This window comes from Cryptomeria japonica, chromosome 9 (assembly GCF_030272615.1).
Source record: "Cryptomeria japonica chromosome 9, Sugi_1.0, whole genome shotgun sequence".
NCBI lineage: Eukaryota > Viridiplantae > Streptophyta > Pinopsida > Cupressales > Cupressaceae > Cryptomeria > Cryptomeria japonica.
The window spans coordinates 327,669,669-327,695,509 of NC_081413.1; positions in this window are offsets into that span (position 1 = coordinate 327,669,669).

The window sequence follows — 25,841 nt, forward strand, 5'->3', positions numbered from 1 at the left end:
AACATAACCTAAGTAACAACATACAATAGGTTGGTGTGCCTCCTGTGAATCATCTACAATAGGTCTACACACCAGGATATGCTCCCATGCCCATATCTGATATCTCATTCATCTCATGGTACATATGAACGAGTAAGCATGATCCCCACCCTAATCTCACTAGATGAGTCAACAACCTCTCAAGCATCCTACCCCAACCACATAGAAATCCCTGCTGACCTCTATCAGGAATCACGAAACAACCAATCATGCCAGCCAACACGCAAGCCAGAGGGTACTCTGCACCAGAACTATTCATCAAATCATCCCAAGTGATAGCGCGATCAAGGATAGTCTCATCATGGAATATCTGTCTAAGAGCCAAAATACCCAGTTGTGGAGTAGAATCATAATCTACCTTATCTCCCACAAACAAAATCCTCAATAACCTTTGGCATGATGGTCATCTCTCCAACTAGCAAATGAAAAGTGTAAAGCTCAAAATGGAAATGCTCAACTAATGTGGTCAACATACCATGATTCACACAGATATCAGGCATCTGTAACAAATATCCAAATCCACACAACCCTATGTTACCTCTCTATGCATCTAATAAATCACGCAATAATCTCATCGTCGGTGGAAATGTACACCGAAATTGACTATTTGACAACTGAATCTGCAAAATCAAACACATAAATTGTTAGTACGTGATCAAATTTGCACTAAGAATGTGATAAACATGCTAAAGAATCCAAATATAAGACATTCAAAATCAAAAATTGTTGTTTACACTTTAAAAAATACTTGTTGTTTTTCATATGAGTTTCCACAGACAAGAAAAAACTCGTACGAGCAAACATTATGAGCCAAATGATTAAATAGACCCAAAGAACAATTTACTACATCTTGCACGACTAAATGGTCTCTTATGAACATACTCGTATGATTCACAAGTGAACACTAGACGTCAAACCCTACATACCCATACGATAAAACAAAAAATTCCCAAAACTCGTATGAGAAACAGGTATACACTGCATGACAAAATGACAAACACAACTTCAAACAGAGTTCAAAATGCAAAAAGTCAACAAAAAATTTAAAAATGAGAAATGCAAAGGCTAAAGATCGATCACTTACTATTGGGGCATAGTTCTGCAATCGATTATGTCATCTCTAGTGCTTGAATTGATGCTCTTGAGTCAGAATCGCGATTTTTCTTCGCATGAGGTTTTCCAAATTTTTCACTTTGAGAGGTAAAAATGAATCGACAATGACACATTGAACCCCTTATATAGCCCAAACCCTAATTTTTAAACTTTCTCCAATGGACATAAAACTTGTACCCTTAACTAAATCAATTGTCCTGAGTCCATTTTCAGAATTGAAATTGAAATCCGACGTCAATTTTCTAGTCGAAATTTCACAATGTTGACCACTTAGTACTTTCATCCTCAAGTCAATTTTTTGAATTGTTTTGCACTCAATTCAACTCTGATCTCAAATTCATTCTTGCATCAATATTCATGCTCAAAATTATCATTGCTAAATCTTTTTATCTTTTCAAAATTTCCCAAAATCGTTGTACCCTTGTTATCTTTTGATTTCGCTCCTGAGGGGGCATACTCATTACATCTTCTAAGTGATTGTCATTCAAAAGTTGAGAAATTTTTTAAATCTTCATCTAAAGTCAAGCAAAAATCTTTGAAACAAACAAAATCAATCAAACCATGTTACTAGGGGCATCTTAACTAAATCACCTCGTATTAAGTTGAGATTCTTCGATGTCAAATAAAGCAATCTCTAGGGGAATATCAATTTTTTGTCCTTATCTGAATCAAGATTCAAATCGATGTTCAGTTTTATCACATCAAATCAAGCTAGACATTCTTTCTTTTCTAATCGATTCTTGTTCAATCAAGTTCAGAATCAATTTTATCTCTCGCTTAGTCGATTCTTGTTCAATCAAGTTCATAATCAATTTTATCTCTCGCTCAGTCAATTCTTGTTCAATCAAGTTCGGAATTGGTTTTGTTTCTTCACTCAATCGATTCTTGTTCAATCAAGTTTGGAATCAGTTTTGTTTCTTCACTCAATATAGTTCAATCAAGTTCTAGATTGATGCTCGTTTCTTGATCCATCAAGTTCAAGAACGATATCTCACTCTTCGTCGATTCTTGTTCAATCAAGTTTAGGATCGGTATTGCTTTAATCAACTTTGTTCAGTTTCATTGCTTCAAATCAAGTTGAACATCTCGCTCTTCATCAGTTTGTGATCCATCAAGTTTAGAACTGATATCTATTTGACATCAACTATTCTTTGAACCAACGCATTGCTCGCACATTAATTCAAAGAGGGGCAAATGTAATACCCTAAAAATGGTCACCTAAACCATGGACCCCTAATCTTGACAACATCACCAAGGTCCTAACCAAAAGGCAATTAAATCAACCTTGAGAACCTAATAAATTAATTCTTCAATCATTAATGTTACATGGTAAATAAATCACTGTATATTAATTAAATAAATCATTCCAAGTAAATCATTTTGATCAATTATCCTATTTATTTAATTAAATATCCTGGCATATTTAACTAATAGATAAATTTGCCATTTAATCATTAAAAAAAGGAATTAATTTACAAAAAGAGATGTATCACAAAAAGAGGAATTACTCTGCAAAAGAAAAAGTTAAATTGAAAACAAAAGAAAACAATTAAATTGAGAGAAGAAATAAAACTTAATATATATTTTTTTTCCAAAATTGAGATAACTTGAGAAATCAGAAAAGCAATTAAATTGAATTAACCATCTTCTCTAAAAATAAAACTTAAAGCTTTTCTTAAGGAAAGAGGTTCAATTACATTGAAAAGGTGCTTTCTAAATAAAAATCTTGAGCAAATTAAAGAAAAGTGCATGGAATAACCTTAATTTTATCTCAAGTGCATGGAATCAACTAAATTTATCTCCAATGCAAACTCAAACTTATAATCTGAATGCATTCAATCAAGCTATAATTGGAATCTATCTCAAGATTAACTTAATCTGATATCTCAATTATTTCAATTAACCTGGATTGTGCTTTTACTTGAGAAATCTCAGCCGCTCATTGTTAATCAATCTTGACTGTTGATATCTTTTTTGAGTCTTTATAAATTTATCCTTCGTCTCTCATTCAAAACACCCTCGAGATTTATTGTTATTGTGCAGTTTTTGTCTGGAGTCATTGAAAATATTGTGCTTTGATATTATTGCATCTTAGTTTATCTTTTTGCATATTTAGTTTAATTATGATTGCTTGAATTCATCTAGCTTAATCTTCATTCATATAGCTTAATATTCATTCATGTAGATAAATATTCATTCATCTAGCTTAATCTTGCATACATTTAGCTTAATCTTGTGCTCATATAGATTAAATCCTTCATCTTGGTGTAGTCTAGTCACTGGTATTGCTTAGACAAATCTGAGAGCAATTCTATACTCGCATCTTTTAGAAGGCAATAGGTCGATTTGATATGGTTTTTATATTCATTATTATTCTTTTTAACCATGCATGCAATGACTTAATTGAAGTGTTGTGTCTTACAGCTTGCAGACTTTATCCATTTTTCACACACACACTTATATCCTATTGGAAAAGAGATCTTTATCCAAATCTTCAAACAAAGACCAATGAACTACCTACACAAAACTCCCTAACCCTATGAACAACATGCACCTTAAATGATATTATATGTAAGGGTTGGGTTAGTTTTGATTTTTCTTTTTGCATTGAATATCATTTTATTCAAAGCACTACATCACATATAGTTTCTTTTTTTAATGCATCGCATTCACAAAAAATTTGCATTTGTATATAGCAGCATCAATAAAACAAGGCAAGTGTCCAAGTTTATCATTTGTTTGCATTCAAGGAAAATAAGGGTTGTCTCCTTTCTTATATATCCAGACATGAAGTCTTTGAGGTCATAAGGTCATTCATTTTCAACATTACCCTGTGACGATGCTTTACTTATGGTTGGGTAGTGATTTCACTATTTGAGACTTGTTAACCCAAAATCTATCAATTGCTATATCTCAAACACATTAACAAAATCTATAATTCATTTGAGACACCTAGTTGATCATATGACTAGTGAAAAATCTAGCATTCTACTTCAGCACCACTGTAATTGTCACACCCAATTAGGTTTCATTACTTACAACTTAAGGCAAGAAAATAAAAAAAATAAAAAAAGTGTTATGCCAAATATCCATCTTAGGGAAAAAGAGAAATGATATATAACTGAAATATCATGCATACGGATGCAAAAAAAAATCTTGACTATGGGAACATGCAAGTAACTCCATCAGGGATATGGACGCCTTCTAGAAATGGAGCAATATTTGAGAAATTATAGTCTATAACCTCATTGGAGCTCTAAAAGCTTGCTGGCAGCGAGGCTCTATTCGGGATGCTTTTGAAGTTATTATAATCCACATAGGTAGTCATATAGGATGCTAAGGATCTTTACTGAACACAAGAGTAGGAATTAACTCATTTGCACTCACATGGGCAAAAGAAGATCAACGTTTCAATAATTAGTGAGGAAGTTCTTTGCATCTCTCTTTGTAAATCCTAGTCACTAAGTGTATTAATTTGGATGTTCCAAGGGACCTTAAGGATCGATTGACCGCTTATCTATGAAATGTTTTGTACCTCCAATTCAATTGGTGTATTACATAATGTTGAACAAACATGGTCATCCTTGATCGAATAGGATCTGCATCTTCATCATGCATATTGCATTGACATAGGTCATATAAAAAATTCATTGTCTCCACATGCATTTTGCAGATCATCATGTCATATAGGTCTGCATACTGGGGGCATAGCTGAAAAAATCCTAAAATTCATAAATTTTCTTGAAAAAAATCCTAAAAATCTTAAAAGTCCTTAAAAAAAAAATCCTAAAAAAAATAAAAAAACACCACAAAATAAAATAAAAACTGAAAAAGTCAAGGCAAGAAAGCATAGACCATCCATCAAAACAAAACAACAATAGAGAAACTCTCAAAGTCTTCAATCAAACTTATAGCATGTCTTGTTAATCACTCTATCAAACTCTATGAAACATCAACATATCTTATACAAGGAAGGGTACACTCGAAACGAAACAAATCAGTCTTATACAAGGTACTAACTCTTTGAAACTAGACATTCCTATCAATGATCACACAAATCAAAATAATGACATAGATATGTATGGCTACTAGATTTTTTCTAGGTTGGTCTTATCTTTTGTACTGAAGTGTGGCATTTTTGCTTTATCTTTAAGTCACTTTTGTGACATCCTAGTTCTTTTGGAACCCTCATGGCTTGAAATCAATCAATGTCCTAGTCTTAGGGTAATTGACTAATCAATCTAAATGTCCTAAGAAGTTTAACCAAGTCTTCTTTCTATCTATAGTACTAGGTCATCCACTCTAAGTCAATCACCTATCTACACACTACCGCCGAGTTTTATCACTGAGTAAACAAGCAAAACAAGACTACTAAAAACAATCATTAAATTGTTTGAGATATGATTGAAATTTTAATTGTGTGTTGTCTTTTAAATTGGTTTTCGATTATTATTCCCTCTGAGTAACTCGAGGAAGTCTATCATGACTAAGAGGAGCAAGGATTTGGGGCATAATACTTTTTCTTTGTCTTTTGCTTGTAAGAGTGATTCCGATGATCTGGAAACATCTAACAAGCTGGGTGTTTTTGATTAGTGCCTTCACATCAAGGTGAAATCACCACACATACCTTGACTCCGCTTATTTGTATGCTATAGGGAGGTTAGAGTCATTTATTTCTCTATTTTGAGGGAATTTCTTTAATGTGCAATCTAGATGCATGTGTAATCTCTCCAAGGATATGAACGATAAAAGGGTCATTGCAAACAAGATAATCAATAGTTGCATATAAAAATGAAGGAACTCTATTTTTCCACTTGTGTTTGTAAAATGCTCAATGATGATAATTAAGTATACCAAATATAGTGACTAAGTTTAAGTTGCATTCAATCTAAATTTTATGCATTTCAAGTGATTTCGGCATGATAACAATGATCTATTTATCTTTTGAATGAGAGCCTGAAGAAATCGTCATTTCTTAGCTAAGTGGTACCATTTTTCATCATCATTTCTTTGATCGAGTACTTGTGTACTGAGATGGTTAGCTGCATACATGAAGATCTTATATAGATCCATACATTTCATTATATATTTCTTTGCATTCATATTATTGCATGAAAAATAAACATTTGCATTACTAGTTACTCATTTTCATCATTTATTTGCATATAAAAAGGAAACACAAAAGAAAAAAAAACATCCATATTCATCTCCATTATATATATCCATACTAAAATGATATGAATACATATATAATAAAGCATATAGAAAGACATCTCATAATCAATCAACACAAGTACGATGAAATCAAATCAAGAGCTCATATATCTCATCATCATCTTAGTGTTTAAGAGTACAAATGATATCATATGTCATACACAATATCTCATCAGAGCAAGAAATATATAAGCTACAAAAATGGGGTATATAAATCTAGCTCTCTGCCTCTCCCTCATTGCTGGGTGGAGGAGGTGGTGCTTGCTGACCTTCGTCTTGTCTGGGTTCCCTAGCTCCCTCAAATTGAACCATTTACTAAGAATACGACACAACCTCCTATGCTACTGGGACCGCTACGCTATAGGTTGCAACATAATAAGTTGCTTGGCTTGTCTGATGCAAAACCTTTTGTTGAAGAGCATCTCGCCCTGCTCTCATCTGTGCAATTTTTTGATCATGCTCAGCTCTGATCTCAACAATCTGTCGGTCTCACTCCACTAGCTGTGTCTGTGCCAGTGTTAACTGTGACTACAAACCTGTCACCCTCACCCTCAATCTATCATGTTGGATCTCAAATCAGTAGATTGGATAGGCTTCTCCTATGATCAAACCCTCCAATTTGACTTGGCCAACTTATAGAGTGAACCTATTTGGTTACTAACTCCCTCACTTTAGGCTCTGTAAGACCTAGGCGGGTATACCTATTCACTAGTAGCTTTTGATAACTAATGCTTTTTATAGTAGACTGATTATTTTGATCTAATTGACCCCTATCTCAAAATGGAAAAGGTTCCTGCAATAGATGTCTTTTAGATGAGTTCAAGATTGTTGTTGTGGAATCTATTCGATCTTTGTGCTTAAAATTTAGATGTATATACTATTGCTAATTGATTCTATATATCCTATTCAACTACTCCTATTTCTTTAAAGTAAAGGTGATTGGTATGGTAAAAGTTATGATTTGTGAATGACCAGTGTCTTTCCTGTTATCTAGACTACAAAGTCTTATATTTCTCTAGGACTTAGAGTATGATTTGTGAGACAATTTTTAAACCTACCCCCTTTGGTAAATATGTTAGTTATTGTTTCTTATGGGATCTGCTAAATGTTTATATCATAAACTGCTTGAATGAATTTAACCTTAACCTTCAAGGACCATCCAAGGAACAATTACAATTCACAAGTAGAGCCTTTTAATTAAATTTTATAACATAGAAACATAAGATTCATTGTAAGAATACGAATAACCTTATCTACTCTAGATAATTTCACAAACAACTGCCTATAGAAGATAAGATGATCCACAACACATATGCAGAGAAAACAACTAATTCTATTAGAGTTTCAAAATAGTACAATAGTTTGCCAGAGGCTATAGTATTTACCCAGTATTCTATCTTCTAAATTGTGTCCTTTTTACAAAACTTGCTCATATAAATAAGTGAGCAACACCTATTCTATGAAGAGTTACATCCCTTCATCATTAACAACTTAATTACAATTTTTTAACAAAGTGAAAGATGAAAAGATTAAGCATACCAAGATAATTACTATAGCCGTCACTCTTATGGAATCTAATGGTTGTGCTCCTTTTTTTCATATCTGTTTCCAATGAGAAGAGATCAAACACAGCCTGGTTGATATGTGGGGCTATATCTTCATTCTAGTTGAATTTAGCCACTGCCTTCTCCTTAATCTGTGCAAATTCCTTTTGCCATTTCTCTAATGGGATCAGTTCACCATCCTTGTAGATAGTCAGTATCATTGCAACACAATATTCATCCAACATCTGGAGATCTTTATTCAATATGTCTGTGTACTTGTCATGCTCCACTAGATATTGGTCCCCTTGAGCTCTCTCCTCTGCAGTCATGGCCTTATTATCCTTCAGTACATCTTGTAATCTCTCCCTTAATCTCTCATGCTCCTTTAGAGCTTTTACAGTTCCTGTGTATTCTTTCCAATATGGGTTAGCATATGGGAACATAGCTTTGAACCTATGCTCAATGACATCATTTTCCAACTTGTTCATCTTTTGTTGGGCACTAGTTAACTGCTTGGCTAACTTTTCAGCCTTTATCCTCTAGTAGGTAGCATCAAATATAGCATCTAAGACCCTTAAGTCAAGTTGATAACCCATATCTAGTTAATGTTCCCCCATAAGAGGAGTCTTTAGTGACAATTGTCCTTGTAACCTCTAGACTTCTTCAATAGCCTTCTCATACAAGACTCTATAAACGATGTTCACTTTGACCAAAAACTTTGTCTGTTCCTAGTTTAATTTTGCTACATCCATATTCAACTTGGTTGTGATTCGGGTATCATTTTTCCCAACTTGCTAGACCATTAAGTCGGCAAACACCTGATCCGTATCAACCAGAATAGGTCTCTTTTCCTTAAAATACAAGGCCCATATTATGAGAGCCTTTTGATCTAGATCATATCCTGAGCCCATAAAGATCCTGTCTATCTCTTCTGGTATGATCTTCTTGTTAGGGTCTTGATTCTTGAGGGAACCGTCAAACAACAATACAAATCTCATATCCCAACCTGAATAGATTAGCACACCAGCATCCTTAAGTATTGCCTTCCCTTTTAGAGTGTCATCTCCTTTTCAGCATGGTCCACTTCCTCTCGCAACCTTTGGGCTTGTCCATTCTCTATCTTATCTTTCATAGCAATCCTAACCTGTATTCCTTTATGCTTGTATAGAAATGTGTCAAATTCTTTGGAGGAAATGAAATCATCTTCAACAATGAAACCCTCATGTTCAAACATCCTTATATCAACAACATCTTGGACATTGTACTGCCTCGTGGTCATATCCATCTATACACCATCCTCAAATCCAGGAGGATATTCTTCTCTGGGAGAGTCAATTTGAAAAACATTAGAAATAGATTCAGGAGACAATTGGGCCAAGGGATCTATATCCCTGACAGTCTCGATATGCTTTCCATAGACATAAGCAGACACTCCCTCAAGCAATTCTAGCTCATGCTCCATAAGTTTATTTGCTTGATCTAAGGGATCTTTGATTTGTTGAAGTATGTCCTCATTTATTCTCCCTCGGAAGAGCTTCCATTTGTAGGCTTGGAACACTCGCTCATAATTATCTCTATTTTCATTAGCTTCTTACCTTTTTATATTTATGATGAAATCATTAGGCATGAGTGACACATTCTCTCCAGCTCTAAGTTTCTGGGATGACCTTGCGGCCCCTATGTATCCTTCCAGATCAAAGTTTGGCCTGGGGTCTCCTTCTGCGATCTTGTAGTAATCCAATTTATTCTGTAGAAAACTGTAACTCTTTGAGCTTTTGACAACAAATTCTGAAAAGACAAGTAATCCAAGCATGATGGATTGTTTTCCATGATCAATTAAATGTTGGGCACTTACTATTCATAACTTCTTGACAATCTCTAGGCAGGCCACTCTTTTAGGCATAATGATAGGCAATACATATGGTTTTCCCTCAAATCCATACACTCTTATCTGAGTGCAATCCGAAAAGATAAAAATCTCCCCAGTAGTGCTCAACTGTAGTATCTTCACCATAATCCTTTGGCCTCAAGAATCTCTGAATTTCAGAGGACAAAGCATGATCACACGGGTACCCCAATAATCTGTTTAATGTCTTACCAAAATATTCCTCGAAGTGCCAGTACTGGTTGTTGTTGTATCTTTGGTCCCATGAAGATACCCATAATTGCACAGGCTTCCTTACACCAACTTTATCATATGCCCTAATGCACAACTCATCTGGCCATAACCCTTTGTCTTGCCTGACATACAATAGTACATGCATAAGAATAAAGTAATACTTGAAATGCACATTAATCACATCTCCTTTTAATTTCTCTAGTCTATGATTGATGGCATCAGCAAGATAGGTAGAAAAATAGAATAATCAAGGATCTTTAGATTGTAAACCTGCACAGATGACCATAGCTGTGATATCCACCAATGGATGAGCCTCTATTCCCAAAACCTGAGCAACACAGTAGTATGTATACTTAAAGTAGGGATGAAACAAGTTAACATCATGTGGAGATTTGTTATCTTTATCAAATGGCACTAATGATCCTGCAACCCTAGGTCTATGGATAGGGAGTCTCCACCTCTTATAGACTTCCTCTAAGTTGAAGTACTCTTGTGTCAATTTCTTAGTATCAATTTTCTCTTTGAACCCCCAATCTAAATCAAACACAGTGTTAATAATTTCCTTGGTAATTGACAGTATTGGTCTCCCCATATAATCACATAAGGTCCTAGTCTTGGGTTTATAATTGTTGGCTAGGGACTTCATGAGTTCAATATTCACAAAGACATTAGCCACTACCAATTTCCCCAAATTCAACCTCCACAAATTATTCACAGGCTCGGGTGCATTCCTTCGTATATACCCAAAAATAAACAATTCATGACCCCTTATCTTTGTCCATGTATCCCCTATGCCTTCAACTCTATTTTCTGGTCCTTCCTCATCCATTTTAATTTTCTTAAACCTAAGGCTTGATGTAGGACATTGGTCAATTAGGTCCTGGGCCAAAGAGTGCCCTTCCTTTTTCTGCCTCTTAGGTTTTTCTTTCAGGGGCTGGGTCTCTTTAACATTCCTAGCCCTATTCTTTTTCGAAGATGACCCCTCCATTGTCACTATAGAGCTCTAAGAGTGAAATACTTACTTGAATTCAAGGTAGACCACTATGAATTTTCTCTCGAATCATTTCGGCTCTCTAAAACTTGTTGTGAATTCTTCAAGCATTGCTCAGAAGTGTTTCCTATTTTGCCAATTTATCGAGCATTCATGGCAATTTTATTAGTTACCATTACCAGCTCCATAATGGTCACAGGGGCATTTATTTGAATTCATGATGAGGTGACTTTATTAAGACTTGTATTGATTCTCATGGCAGAAAGTAATCATTTGTCTAGCAACACTTCACACTGGCCATCAATGCTCATCATTTTTATGGCCGTACCCTTTTTCAATGGAATTATGCACTTCGGTATCTTAACTTTATCTTCCCTCAAAATGTCATGTTTCATCGATGTCGCCTTAGTTTTGATGAAAATACCATCATCATCAAGGAGATTTGTGACTTCATTGACCTTTTCACTTTTATCGAAAGGCTTTATCTTACGTTTTATATTTGCACTGGCATCGATGAAATCTCCCCTTTTTGGTGAAAGACAAATAGTCTCCTTCGACTCTTTATGTTTGGTTGCTAACAGGTCTTTGATGGTAATCTCTCATGTTTCATCGATGTCTTATTCTTCGGTGAGAAAGACATCTTCGGTCAACATCTTTTTTGATTCTTCGATACGCTTTTTTCCTCAAAAAATTCCTATCGATGAAATCTTCCTATGGTTTGCTCAACATACCATCTGTCGATGAAAATAATATTTTCGATGAGCCACTTTTGGAACTCATCGAGGCTCAAGTCTGTTCAATAAGTCATTTGTCGATGAAATACTGATGGGTTTCTTTGATACAATAGATGTATGATTTCACTCAAATTAGATACTTCGGTAAAGGATTAATATGCATATTTGATGGCTTTGGTTTGAGTGATAATTTTTTTTTAGTTCCGATGTCGATGAAAATGCTAAGGGTTCTATCAAAATTTTTAAGGGCACGGTTGATTTTCATATTTTTTTTAGAAAAGTTTTGTAGCTTCAATTGAAACCATGGAATTCTATTGATTAAAAATCAATGCTCAACGATAATGCCTTCAAGAATATAGAATCTCTGGTGAATAGGGACCTACTAATGGTGGTTGGCGGTATATACAATGAAAAATGAACCCTAATCTACTGTACATAGAATAGAATTTTTAAGAGAAAAATCTCTTCAAGAACTGTCCATGTACTGGCAATTCTTGATTGTCTCCTGTCGCACTTTGTAGGTAATAAGCATCCTCCCCTGCTTTCTCTACAATCATATATGGCCCAATCCAAAGGGTTTCAAACTTTTTGTGCCTATATTTGACCTGGTTTCTGGCATCCCACATCAAGACCCAATCTCCTATCTCAAACTTCCTCTTTGTTGTCCTTTTGTCATATAACCTTTTCATTTGATTTTGTACCTTAACATTTTTCCTTTGGGTCTCTGTCCTAACCTCATCAAGCTCTACTAACTAAACAAGCATCTCCTGCAAAGGATCTTCCACATCAATTTCTTCTTGTATCATAAATTTGTGGATAGGAAGAAGATTATCCAATGGAAGTCTAGCTTTCTTGACATAAACCAATTCAAATGGAGACCTTGTTGTGGACTTCTTGATTGTTATTCTATCAGACCAAAGTGCCAAACTCAATTTTGAATCCCAAGCTCTTTTATTCTGTCCTAACATCTTCTTGATAATTTTGAGGATATTTTTATTGCTAGATTCGGCTTTCCCGTTACCTTGGGGATGAATGGGATATTTTGATGCCATACCCCTCACATAAGGTGTTGAATTATTTATATCTAAAACACATACCATTATCTGTGATGATTCTTGTAGGGACACCAAACCTGACAATGATATTTTTCATCAAGAATTTGATTACCACTTTACTAGTAGCCTGCTTAGTAGGAATTGCTTCTACCCAATTGGTTAAATAGTTGGTGGCTACCAATATCCACCTGTGACCTCCACTAGATTTGTCTAATATTTCCCCAATGAAATCCAACCCCCATTGCTGAAATGGTTCTTCAACTTGCATAGGTCTTAATGGGAGAGCCCCCCTGATACTTCAGTTTTCCTAAGAACTCCTAGCACGCCTCATGCTTTCTAACATATGCATAGGCATCATTGAATACATGTGGTGTATAACATCTAGCCCTCAATATCTTATGAGTTGTGGATTTAGCAGAAAAATGACCAGCACATACCCCACCATGCATCTCCTATAGGATTCCCTTTGCTTGATGTTTATCCAGACAAAGCAACAAGATCCCATCTCTATTTTTCCAATACAAGTCACCATTAATGATCACATATTTTAATGATTTCAACTTCAAGATCCTCTTTTGATTATCAACCATACTGTCTAGACACTTCATATGTTTAAGGTAATATACAACATCTATGTACCATGTTGTGTGCTCGATGCTGAAATTGGCTTCCTCAAACCCAACTTCATTTATTTGAAATTCTTTAGAATCTGCTCTTTTCATAAGTCTACCTAATCCCTAGCCCTTAATGACTTGTGAAATTTTGAGCTCAATGTTAAACTCTTGGATTTGATTGATCCATTTAGACCTTTTTTCATGTTACTTTTGTTTGTCTAAAAATATCTTTCACTGCTGCATTAGGTACATAAGTTGTGATCTCTGCCCCTACCAAGTAAGGTCTGAAATGTCTTACCACTTTCACCAAAGCATAGGCATGTTTCTCATTTATATCATACTTGATCTCAGATGGGCTCAACGATTTGCTAAAATATGTGATGGGTTGCTCACAACCATTTTGATTTTTTGTAATAATACTGCTTCTACCGTGTGGCAAGAAGCAAAAGAAAAGATCATAAATGGTTTACTAAAATTTGGTGATATTAGTATTGGTTCCTCGAATATTGCCCTCTTGATTACTATAAAGGACTCCAATGCTTATGCATCCCAATCTATCATGGCTCCTTTCTTCAACATCTGCACTATAGGTTTTACAATATCTGCAAAGTTTAAGATGAATCTCCTGACAAAGTTGATTTGCCCCAAAAATGACTAAATGGCTTTAACAGTTTTTGGAATGGGGACTTCATTGATTGCAGCCACTCTTTCAAGATCAATTTTTACTCCCTCCTTAGATACTATGTGTCCTTGAAGTTTTCTTTCCTCGACTCCAAAATGACATTTCTTTGGGTTAAGAGAAATCCCATATTCCAAAGCTTTTCTAAATATCCTTTCAAGGTGATTGCAATGGTCATTAAAGTTAATAGCATGTGCCTAATAGTGATCCACACACTGCAAGAAGTTTAGCAAGTCAGCATCATCTTGAAAAATCTGCCAATTGTAAAGGTTATCAAGGATCTAATGTCTGACTTTAATCTCTACTTCTGATATCCCATTCAATGTCATGTCATGTTCCTTAAGTGCAACATTCACCAAAAAGTTAGCCATTATGTTTTTTGACCTATGAACCCAATTTATCTGGAAGGCATCAAACAATTCAATGGTATCCCATACTGCATTCCTATATTACTTCAGTCTGATATGTTTAGAGGCATATTTATCTTTAACTTGGGATACTATCAGTTCTGAGTCCCCAAATACACTAAGGATTTTAATTCCATGCTTAACTGCTAGGTTCAGTCCTTTAATTAGAGCCTCATACTCAGCAATATTATTGGTACATTCAAATAGTAACTTAAAAGAATACATAAATGTTTCTCCACTTGGTGAAATGAATAAAATCCCAGCCCCACTTCCCTCTTTACTACATGAGCCATCAAAGTGCATGTGCCACACTTGATCATTTGTTTCTTTGATGCAAGACTGAATTGGAGACAAATCCTCCATCTTTGGCTTTGTCAATTGCACTTTAAAATTATCCATGTCTGATTGAATAAAACATATCAGCTTGGGCATTTCCACATCCTTAATGATATATGAGGAACGAGGCTCTCTTTCAATTCTTACTTCATGTCCATTTACTGGTATGGTTGCATATGACAAGTCTAACTGGACATGTCCCCCTATTAGGTTTGACCACTGTTTGGATAATAACATCCCATTATTAGGAGTGACATCTACCATTGTGATATATGTTTTGTAGAATGCTTCAGGGCATGCTGCTAGTTTGAATTCTACATCTTTCATAACACCCACAACTGGGACAGATTTGTTATCCATAGCATAACATTTTCCAAACATTGTATCCACCCCCATTCCGAGCTCTTTCATAACTCCTACGAGCATAACATTTATCGCTGCTCCTGAATCAATCATGTAGTTCTTAATCATCTTGTTATTTATCATCAAAGTTAATTAGAAAGGATCCACTTGGGAAGGATTCTTTGTTATTGTTGATCCCAAATATATGGCTGGAATTGTATCACTTTCACCACTACTATCTTGACCACCCTGCTTGTGCTTCTTCACCTTTTCTCCTAAGACTTCTGCAATCATTTTTAAAGTCTTTTCTCTATATTTAGGGAACTTCATTATCTCAAACAATGGGATAGAGACCTTCATCTACGTCAAAGCATTCACAATGTCAAATGATGTAGTGGTCGGTGTTGAGGAAGCATTTGTTATACTCTCTTTCTCTCCCTTTTATGGTTTTGTTATTTGAACATCCCTCTCTTTAGTTTTGCATGAATCCTTTCCCTGAATATTATCCATTTTATTCATTGATTTAGATAATTCATTGGTTTCTTTCATGAACATACCGGAAGGCTTTCCCTACTCAAGGTTTATAGTTCTATTCCTAAGAGCATAGGTTCTTTTGGCTTGTTCCACTACAGCCGCTATGATTATTTCTCTTTCTTCTTCAGTGGGGATCCTGAGTTTGATTTCTTCTTCCTCATTTGAGAATATCTATTGTGCACAATATTGCTGATTGATGCATCTATAATTCACATCATTATCTCCCTCCTCCTCAGATGAGTTGTATTCTTCAAATGACATAAAATTTATGGTATGGTCATCTGTATATCCTTCACATTCTTCTTCTTCTTCTTGCATCTTCTTTGCTATTATACATTGGTAAGGAGAATGCAGCATGTCACAGGCAAAGCACCACAAGTTATCATCTGACACTTGATTCATAGTTCTTTTTAGAGGATCTGGTATCTATACATTATCCTTTTGATTTTTCTCCACTAGTTTCCCATCCTTCCAAGTAGTGTTTTAAGGCATATCATGTAGTCTGGGTCTATCTTGACAGAAAAACTGTTGTTTCTCTGTTTTATTTACCCTCACAGACAAATCCTTTAGAGCATTTAATACCTTTTCCAATTTATCTTCATCTTCAGTTTTTTTGGGAGCTCTTGGGTTAAACAACCTAGTATCTTCTCTCTTCCCAACTCTCCCAGCAGCTTTTCTATTATTTTCTATAGTTATGGCAGCTTTCATAACTCCTTGAAGAGTTGTAGGATTCTTTGTTCTAAGCTCATAGTTTGTCTTGCTATCAAATGCATTTATGTAGTACAAGATGCTTACTTCTGGGACTGGTTTTATCCTATTGGGGATTTTGTTTATAACTTTGTTGACTCTCTTAGTGAAATCAACCACTGTCTCATTAGGCTCTTTCTTGATACTTATGATTTCATGTAGTGCAAACTCAGGGCTATTTTGATCTCCATATTGTTTGAGAAAAAGTCTTTTAATCTCTGCAAGGCTACTTATTGAAAAATCAGGTAATACTCTGAACCAATCTCGTGCATCTTCTATCAAAGACTACATGAATAATTTCATTTTAACATCCTCATATGGGAGGTAGAAATCTTCCATGACTGTATCAAAATATTTGCAATGTGCTTCTCCCGAGATAGCATTACTCCCAGTGAATTTTGGTATTGCAGTTCTAATTTTATTTGGAATGGGATGAGGATACACCATCATTCCTAAAAAATCAAACTGCCTGATGTGTTCTATATTCATCAATCCATATCCTCCCTGGAAGAAATTTCCATGGTTCTGACCTACATTATTATTACAAGGGGGAAATTGGTTTTGAGGTTGGAAATGGTTTTGATATGAAAAGTTGTTAAAATGATTATGCTGATATCCAGGAGGTATATTGGTGTATGGAAAATTGTTGAAATGATTGTCTAGGTGTTCAGGAGGTGTATTGGTGTATGGAAAATTGTTGCGTCTATGATCATATAAGGGGTTTTTAGATATCTTATAGGTATTGTTCTTCACGTTGATTTCATTTTTATTGCTTCCCCCCTTGTTTGATCCTTGGGTTGCATGTTCACACCTTGCCTTGTACTTATTCAATTCATGATCAATGTCATCTTCATTGACATTCATGTCCAACTTAGCACATAATTCTACAAACTCTCATATTCATCAAGTATCTTTCATTTTAGTAGCTACTTCTAACATTTGTTTCATCAAATCTGCCATATGGTCTAGTGCATCCATCTTGCTTGAACCTAAGGAACTTGAAGTACCTATCCTTAAATTCAGGCAGTGATTTTCAAAACCAGGAGGGAATTTTCCTTTTCGTGCCCTATCTGCAGCTACCAAGTCCTCATTTCTTGGGTATGTAGAAACTGTGTAGTTTTGTTTATTCAGAGCTGGATGTGAATGATTTTCAGAATAATGCTGATTATACTTTTCATTCATGAAGTCATTCTTGTGATCCATCAGATCATCTATTGATTCTTTCTTTGGATTCTTCTTATTTCATTTTTTATTAAAGTTTAATTGTACTATTGGGTGGCCTTGTGTTATTGACCTCCTTCCATACATAAAATTTCTTATTTCAGAGTCGCCACCTTTGTTCTTGAAAGGAAATTGTACTTTGTATATGATTTCTTTCCCACAACAGATTCTTTCTTAAATTGAATGTGTCCCCAGCAGAGTCACCAATCTGTTGGATCTCAAATCAAAAGATTGGATAGGTTCTAAGGAAATGCCAACTCCTATGATCAAACCCTCCAATTTGACTTGGCCAACTTATAGAGTGAACCTATTTGGTTACTAACTCCCACACTTTAGGCTCTGCAAGACATAGGTGGGTATACCTATTCACTAGTAGCTTTTGATAACTAATGCTTTTTATAGTAGACTAATTATTTTGATCTAATTGACCCCTATCTCAAAATGGTAAACGTTCCTGGAATAGATGTCTTTTAGATGAGTTCAAGATTGTTGTTGTGGAAGCTATTCAATCTTTGTGCTTGAAATTTATATGTATACACTATTGCTAATTGATTCTATATATCCTATTCAACTACTCCTATTGCTTTAAAGTAAAGGTGATTGGTATGGTAAAAGCTATCATTTGTGAATGACCAGTGTCTTTCCTATTATTTGGGCTACATAGTCTTATATTTCTCTAGGACTTAGAGTATGATTTGTGAGACAGTTTTTAAACCTACCCCCTTTGGTAAATATGTCAGTTACTATTTCTTATGAGATCTGTTAAATGTTTATATCATAAACCACTTGAATGAATTTAACTTTAACCTTCAAGGACCATCCAAGGAACAATTACAATTCACAAGTAAAGCCTTTTAATCCAAGTTTATAACATAGAAACATAAGCTTCATTGTAAGAATATGAATAACCTTATCTACTTTAGATAATATCACAAACAACTGCCTATAGAAGATAAGATGATCCACAACACATATGCAGAGAAAACAACTGATTCTATTAGAGTTTCAAAATAGTACAATAGTTTGCTAGAGGCTATAGTATTTATCTGGTATTCTATCTTCTAAATTGTGTCCTTCTTTTTACAAAACTTGCTCATATAAATAAGTGAGCAACACCTATTCTATGAAGAGTTACATCCCTTCATCATTAACAACTTAATTACAATTGTTTAACAAAGTGAAAGATGAAAATATTAAGCATGCACAGATGATTATTATAACCGTCACTCTTATGGCATCTAATGGTTGCGCTCATTTTTTCATATCTGTTTCCAGTGAGAAGAGATTAAACACTACCTGGTTGATACGTGGGGCTATATCTTCATTCTGGTTGAATTTAGCCATTGCCTTCTCCTTAATCTATGTAAATTCCTTTTTCCATTTCTCTAATGGGGTCAGTTCACCATCCTTGTAGATAGTCGGTATCATTGCAACACAGTCTTCATCCAACATCTAGAGATCTTTATTCAATATGTCTATGTACTTGGCATGCTCCACCAGATATTGTTCCCCTTGAGCTCTCTCCTCTGCAGTCATGGCCTTATTGTCCTTCAGTACATCTTTCAATCTCTCCCTTAATCTCTCATGCTCTTTTAGAGATTTTAGCATATGGCAACATAGCTTTGAACCTGTGCTCAATGACATCATTTTCCAACTTGTTCATCTTTTGTTGGGCACTAGTTAACTACTTGGATAACTTTTTAGCCTTTATCCTCCAGTAGGTAGCATCATATATAGCATATAAGACCCTTAAGTCAGGTTGATAACCCATATGTGCTTCATGTTCCCCATAATAGGAGTCTTTAGTGACAATTGTCCTTGTAACCTCTAGACTTCTTCAGTAGCCTTCTCATAAAAGCCTCTGTAAATGTTGTTCTCTTTGACCAAAAACTTTATTTGCTTGTGGTTCAATTTTGTTAAATCCATATTCAACTTGGCTATGATTCTGGGATCAGTTTTCCCAACTTGCTCGACCATTAAGTGGCCAAAAACCTGATCCGTATCAACCATAATAGGTCTCTTTTCCTTCAGATACAAGGCCCATATAATGAGAGCCTTTTGATTTGGATCATATCAGGAGCCCATAAAGATCTTATCTATCTCTTCTGGTATGATCTGCTTGTTAGGGTCTTGCTTCTTGAGGAAACCGTCAAATAGCAATGTAGATCTCATATCCCACCCTAAATAGATCGGCACGCCAGCATCCTTAAGTATTGTCTTCCCTTCTTGAGTGTCATGTTCTTTTTAAAATGGTCCACTTCCTCTCACAACCTTTGGGCTTGTTCATACTTTGTCTTATCTTTCATAGCAGTCCTAACCTGTATTCCTTTATGCTGGTATAGAAATGTGTCAAATTATTTGGAGGAAATGAAATTATCATCAACAATGAATCCCTCATGTTCAAACATTCTTATATCTCCAACAACTTGGACATTGTATTGCCCTGTGGTCATATCCATATGTACACCATCCTCAAATCTAGGAGGATATTCTTCTCTGGGAGAGTCAATTTGAAAAACATTAGAAATAGATTGAGGAGACAATTGGGCCAAGGGCTCTGTATCCCTGATAGTTTTGATATGCTTGCCATAGACATAAGCGGTTACTCCCTCAAGCAATTCTAGCTCATGCTCCATAAGTTTATTTGATTGATCTAAGGGATCTTTGATGTGTTGTAGCATGTCCTCTTCTATTCTCCCTCAGAAGAGCTTCCATTTGTAGGCTTGGAACACTTGCTCATACTTAGCTCTTTTTTCATTAGCTTCTTCCCTTTTTATATTTCTGATGAAATCATCAAGCATGAGTGACACATGCTCTCCAGCTCTGAGTTTTTGGGATGACCTTCTGACCCCTATGTATCCTTTCGAATCAAAGTTTGGCCTGGGTCTCCTTCTGCCATCTTGTAGTAATCCAATTTATTCTGTAGCAAACCATAATTCTTTGAGATTTTGACAAAAAAGTCTGAAAAGACAAGTAATCCAGGCATGATGGATTGTTTTCCATGATCAGTTAAATGTTGGGTGCTTACTATTTATAACTGCCTGACAATCTCTAGGTAGGCCACTCTGTTAGGCACAGTGATAGGCAATACATGTGATTTTCCCTCAAATCCATACACTCTTATCTGAGTGCAATCCAAAAATCAATAAAAATCTCCCTAGTTGTCCTCAATTGCATTATCTTTGCCATAATCCTATGGCCTCAAGAATCTCTGAATTTCAAGGGACAAAGCATGATCACACAGGTACCCCAATAATCTGTGTAATATCTTAACAAAATATTCCTTGAAGTGTTAGTACTGGTTGTTGTTGTATCTTTGGTCCCATGAAGATACCCATAATTGCACAAGCTTCCTTACGCCAGCTTTATCATATGCCCTAATGCACAACTCATCTGGCCATAACCCTTTATCTTGCCCGACGTACAATAGCATATGCATAAGAACAGAGTAATACTTGAAATGCACATTAATCACATCTCCTTTCAATTTCTCTAGTCCATGATTGATGGCATCAACAAGATAGGTAGAAAAATTGAATAACCAAGGATCTTTAGATTGAAAATCTGCATAGATGACCATAGCCATGATATCCATCAATGGATGAGTCTCTATTCTCAAAACCTAAGTAGCGCAATAGTATGTATACTTAAAGTAGGGATAAAACAAGTTAACATCATATGGAGCTTTGTTATCTTTATCAAATGGCACTAATGATCCTGAAACGTTGGGTCTATGGATAGGGAGTCTCCACCTCTTATAGACTTCCTCTAAGTTGAACTACTCTTGTGTCAATTGCTTAGTATCAATTTTCTCTTCGAACCCCCAATCTAAATCAAACATAGTGTCAATAATTTCCCTAGTAATGACAGTATTGGTCTCCCCATATAATCACATAAGGTCTTGGTCTTGGGTTCATAATTGTTGGCTAGGGACTTCATGAGTTCAACATTCACAAAGACATTAGCCACAACCAATTTCCCCAAATTCAACCTCCACAAGTTATTCACAGGCTTAGGTACATTCCTTCGTATATACCCAAAAATAAACAATTCATGACCCCTTAACTCTCTCCATGTATCCCCTAGGCCTTCAAATCTATCTTTGTGTCCTTCCTCATCCATTTTAATTTTCTTGGACCTAAGGCTTGACGTAGGACATTGGTCAATTAGGTCCTGGGCCAAAGAGCGCCCTTCCTTTTTCTGCCTCTTAGGTTTGTCTTCTGAGGGTTGGGTCTCTTTAACTTTCCTAGCCCTATTATTTTTAGAAGATGACCCCTTCATTATCACTATAGAGCTTTGAGAGTGAAATACTTACTTGAATTCAAGGTAGACCACTCATGAATTTTCTCTCGAATAATTTCAGCTCTCTGAAACTCATTGCGAATTCTTCACGCGTTGCTCAGAAGTGTTTCCTCTTTTGCCAATTTATCGAGCATTCATGTCGATTTTATCAGTTACCATTACCAGTTGCACAATGGTCGCTGGGGCATTTATTTGAATTCATGATGAAGTGACTTTATTAAGACTTTTATTGATTCTCGCGGTAGAAAGTAATCATTCGTCTAGCAACACTTTACACTGGCCATCGATGCTCATCATTTTTATGGCCATACCCTTTTTTTATGGAATTATGCACTTTGGTATCTTAACTTTATCTTCCCTTGAAATGTCATGTTTCATCGATGTCGCCTTATTTTTTATGAAATTACCATCATCATCAAGGAGATTTGTGACTTCATCGACCTTTTCACTTTTATCAAAAGGCTTTATCTCATGTGTTATATTTGCACTGGCGTCGATGAAATCTCCCCTTTTGGTGAAAGACAAATAGTCTCCTTCGACTCTTTATGTTTGGCTGATAACAGGTCTTCGATGGTAATCTCTCATGTTTCATCGATGTCTTATTCTTCATTGAGAAAGACATCTTCGGTCAACATCTTTTGTGATTCTTCGATATGCTCTTTTCCTCAAAAAAGTCCTATCGATGAAATCTTTGTGTGGTTTTCTCGACATACCATTTGTCGATGAAAATAATATTTTCAATGAGCCACTTTTGGAACTCATCGTGGCTCAATTTTGTTCGATAAGTCATTTTTTGATGAAATACTTATGGGTTTCTTCTATACAATAGATGTATCATTTCAGTCAAATTAGATACTTCAGTAAAGGATTAATATGCATATCTGATGGCTTTGGTTTGAGTGATAGGTTTTTTTGAATTCTGATGTCAATGAAAATGGTATGGGTTCTATCAAAATTCTTAAGGGTATGGTTGATTTTCAATTTTTTTTTTGTTGAGCATTGATTTTTAATCAATAGAATTCCATGGTTTCAATTGAGGACATTTCAATCCCAAAAATTCAAAAAATGAGAAAAATGAAAAATGCACAAGGTTTGTGATCGATTACTTACTGTTGGGAGATAGTTCCATGGTTGATTATGTCATCTTTGGCGCTCGAATCGATGCTCTTGAATAGGAATACTTGTTTTTTTTCATAGGAGTTTCCACAGACAATAGAAACTCGTACGAGCAAACATTATGAGCCGAACGATTAAATAGACCCAAAGAACAATTACTACATCTTGCATGACTAAATGGTTTCTTATGAACATACTCATACAATTCACAAGTGAACACCAGATGTCAAACCCTACATACCCATACGATAAAACAAAAAATTCAAAAACTCGTATGAGAAATAGGTATACACCGCACAACAAAACGACAAACACAACTTCAAACAGAGTTCAAAATGCACAAAATTAACAAAAAATTTTAAAATGAGAAATGAAAAGGATAAACATCAATCACTTACTATTGGGGTGTAGTTCCGCAGTCGATTATGTCATCTTTGGGGCTTGAATCGATGCTCTTGAGTCGGAATTGTGATTTTTCTTCGCAGGAGGTTTTCCAAATTTTTCACTTTGAGAGGTAAAAATGAATTGACAATGACACATTGAACCCCTTATATAGCCCAAACCCTAATTTTCAAACTTGCTCTAATGGACATAAAATTTGTACCCTTGCTTAAATTGCTCGTCCTGAGTCCATTTTCGAGATCTAAATCGAAATCTGACGTTAATTTTCTAGTCGAAATTTCACGACGTTGACCACTTGGTATTTTTGTCTTTCGGTCGATTTTTTTGAATCATTTTGTGCTCAAATCAACTCTAATTTTAAATCTTCAACATCAATCTTCATGCTCACATTATCATCACTAAATCTTTTTATCTTTTCAAATTTGCCTAATATCATTGTACCCTCGCTATCTTTCAATTTCGCTCCCGACGGGGCATATTCATTACATCTAAAAACTCATTACATCTTTTTCAATGATTATCATTATTCAAAAGTCAAGAAATTTTTCAAATCTTCATCTAAAGTCGAGCAGAAATCTTTTCAGTCATAGAAAATCAACTAAACCTTGTTACTAGGGGCATATTAACTAAATCACGACGTATTAAGTTGAGATTCTTCAATGTCAAATAAAGAAATCTCTAGGGGCATATCAATTTTTGTCCTTATCTGAATCAATCTTCAAATTAGTGTTCAGTTTCATCACATCAAATCAAGCTGGACATTCTCTCTTGCTAATTGATTCTTGTTCAATCAAGTTTGGAATCGATTTTATCTCTCACTTAGTCGATTCTTGTTCAATCAAGTTTGGAATTAGTTTTATCGCTTTTCTCAATCAGTTCTTGTTCAAATCAAGTTCAGAATCAGTTTTATCTCTTGCTCAATCGGTTCTTGTTCAATCAAATTTGGAATCGGTTTCATCTCTTTGCTTTTTCTATCTCAGTCAAGTTCTAGATCAATGTTCGTTTCTTGATCCATCAAGTTCATGAACGATATCTTGCTTGCATTGGTCCTAGTTCAGTCAAGTTCAAGATCGATATCACTTTAATCAATCTATTCAGTTTCATCGCTTCAAATCAAGCTGAAGATCTTGCTCTTCATCAGTTTGTGATCCATCAAGTTCAGAACTGATATCTATTTGACATCAACCATTCTTTGAACCAACGCGTTGCTTGCACATTAATTCAAAGAGGGGAAAATGTAGTACCCTAAAAATGGTCACATAAACCATGGGCTCCTAATCTCAATAACATCACCAAGGTCCTAACCAAAGGCAATTAAATCAACCTTGAACACCAAATTAATTAATTCTTCAATCATTAATGTTACATGGAAAATTAATGACTCTATATTAATTAAATATTCATTTAATTAATTAATCATTCCAAGTAAATAATTTTGATCAATTATTCTATTTATTTAATTAAATATCCTGGCATATTTAATTAATAAATCAAATTGTCATTTAAATCACAAAAAAAAAGAATTAATTGAAAGAAAAAGAGGAATTGATCTACAAAAGAAAGAGTTAAATTGAAAACAAAAGAAAAGAATTAAATTGAGAGATGAAATCAAACTTAAGATGTTTCTTTTTCTATTTAATTGAGATAACTTGAGAAATTTCAAAAAAGAAATTAAATTGAATTAATCATTTTTTCTAAAATTAAAACTCAAAGCTTTTCTTGAGGAAAGACGTTCAGTTGCATTAAAAAGGCTTTTTCTAAATAAAAATCTTGAGCAAATTAAAGAAATGTGCATGGAATCAACTAATTTTATCTCCAATGCAAACTCAAACTTATAATCTGAATGCATTCAATCAGGCTATAATTGGAATCTATCTCAAGATTAACTTAATCCGATCTCTCAGTTATTTTAATTAACATGGATTGTTTTTTTCTTGAGGAATCTCAACCGCTCACTGTTAATCGATCTTGACCATTGGTCTCTCTTTTGAGTCGCTATAAATTCAGCCCTTCATCTCTCATTCAAGACACTCTAGAGATTTATTGTTATTGTGTAGTTTTTTCTCTAGAGTCATTGAAAATATTGTGCTTTGAGATTATTGCATCTTAGTTTATCTTTTTGCATACTTAATTTAATAATGATTGCTTGAATTCATCTAGCTTAATATTCATTCATCTAGCTTAATCTTGCATCCATTTATCATAATCTTGTGCTCATATAGATTAAATCCTTCATCTTGGTGTAGTCTAGTCACTAGTATTACTTAGACAAATCTAAGAGCAAGTCTATACTCACATCTTTTAGAAGGCAATAGGTTGATTTGTTATGGTT